This window comes from Chrysemys picta, unplaced genomic scaffold (assembly GCF_011386835.1).
Source record: "Chrysemys picta bellii isolate R12L10 unplaced genomic scaffold, ASM1138683v2 scaf739, whole genome shotgun sequence".
Taxonomy (NCBI): Eukaryota; Metazoa; Chordata; order Testudines; family Emydidae; genus Chrysemys; species Chrysemys picta.
In genome coordinates, this window is record NW_027053446.1 from 10,001 (window position 1) to 12,145 (window position 2,145).

Here is a 2,145-nt window from a genome sequence, read left to right on the forward strand (position 1 = left end):
TCAACCCCCGGGAAGCGGCTGTCAAATTTTCAAAGTCCCCGTTCGGCCACCAGGTCAACCCGCTGAATCTACTGGGTTGACCTGGCGGCCGTTTTGCTTTCCGGCCACCAGGTCAACCCATTGGTTTCGACGGGTTGACCTGGCGGCTGGTTTGCTTTCCGGCCACCAGGTCAACCCATTGGATTCGACGGGTTGACCTGGTGGCCGGTTTGCTTTCCGGCCCGGGTGTCACCCCACTCCGAGGGCAGCACGGCAGTGGTCTTGAGGACCACAGAGGGGGGCTTAATAATCGAGACGGAGCAGGTCCGGGGGAGGCTTAATAGTCGCCCCCCGGCCAGTCCGGGGGAGGCTTAATAGTCGTCCCCCGAGGACTCCGGGGGCCAGGCTTAATAGTCGTCCCCCCCCGGGCGCTCCAGGGGGGAAAGCTTAATAGTCCTCCCCCGAGGACTCCGGGGGCAGGCTTAACAGTCGTCCGCCCCGGGCGCTCCAGGGGGAAAGCTTAATAGTCCTCCCCCGACAGTGTGTGTGTGTGTGTGTGGGAGGGAGGCTTAGCAGTCTTGCCCCGGGCGGTCCGGTGGGGGAGGCTTAGCAGTCGTCCCCAGGGCGGTCCGGGGGTGGGGGGGGGGGGGAGGCCTCACAGTCGTCCCTCGGAGAGCCGGGTCAGCGGCAGTGGTGGGTTTACGTCCAGCCTCCGGAGGGTGCGCGTCCTCGGAGGCGATGCAGGCGCCGCAGAGAGGCAGCCTCCGAGGCAGGGAGCGGAGCACCGAGGCTGGGGAGAGGGGAGCAGGAGCCGGGGGCTGGGGCTGGGGGTGGGGGGCGTTCAGGACAACCGGTCAAGCCCCGGGAAGCAGCTGTCAAATGTTCCAAGTCCCCACTCGGCCACCAGGTCCACCCCAGTCTAGCAATGGGGTTGACCTGGCTGACGGCCGGTTAGTATCAAGGTAAACTCACCGTCGTCCACAGGAGGGCAGCTCTCAGGCCGGCCGGCTGCGGCTGACTCTGGGGCGGCGCCCGGTCCCGGCAGCGAGGGGCGGGGGGCGCGGAGCGAGACGGGGCTAACCGGGGGGGGGCGCCTCCTGCGACTTTGGGGGCCGCGGGTCGTCAGTGGCGTGCAGGCCGGGCCTCTCCCGGGGGATTCGGGGGGGCGGTCCTGCGGGCCGGGCGCAGGGGGCTCGAGCGAGCCCGGGCCGGTCCGCCCCGGGGCCGGGGTCTCCGCCTGCGGCTCAGGGGGGCGCGGGTCGTCGGGGGAGGAAGCCCGGGGGAGCCGCACACCGGCCCGCCAGGCCAGGCCTGGCCTGGATGGCCGCGGGGGGATTCGGGGCGGTCCCGCGGGCCGGGGGCCGGGCGCAGGGGAGGCGGGGGGGCCGAGCGAGTCCGTCCCGGGCCCGGGGCCTCCCCCTGCGGCTTTGGGGTCCGTGGGTCCCCGCTGGAGGAAGCCACTGGGAGCTGGACACCCGCCGTCCGTCCCGCCAGGCCAGGCCTGGCCTGGGTGGCCGCGGGGGGATTCGGGGCGGTCCCGCGGGCCGGGGGCCGGGCGCAGGGGAGGCGGGGGGGCCGAGCGAGTCGGGCCCGGGCCCGGGGCCTCCCCCTGCGGCTTTGGGGTCCGTGGGTCCCCGCTGGAGGAAGCCGCTGGGCGCTGGACACCCGCCGTCCGTCCCGCCTGGCCAGGCCTGGCCTGGGTGGCCGCGGGGGGATTCGGGGCGGTCCCGCGGGCCGGCGGCCGGGCGCAGGGGGTCCGAGCGAGTCCGTCCCGGGCCCGGGGCCTCCCCCTGCGGCTTTGGGGTCCGTGGGTCCCCGCTGGAGGAAGCCGCTGGGCGCTGGACACCCGCCGTCCGTCCCGCCTGGCCAGGCCTGGCCTGGGTGGCCGCGGGGGGGGATTCGGGGCGGACCTGCGGGCCGGCGGCCGGGAGGGTCCGGGCCAGTCCGCCCCATGCCCGGGGTCTCCCCCAGCGGCTTCGGTGGCCCCGGGGGGGGTCCTCCGCGGAGGAAGCCGGGTGGGTGGGGAGCCGGACCCCAGGCGCCCAGACCCGTGACCTGCGGCCGCGACCTCCGACTCGGCAGGAGCGACGAGGGGCTTTCCGGCCCGTCCCCCCCTCTCCTTCCCCCCCAGAAAAGGAGAGAGAGCTGACTCGGACCGGGAAAAGC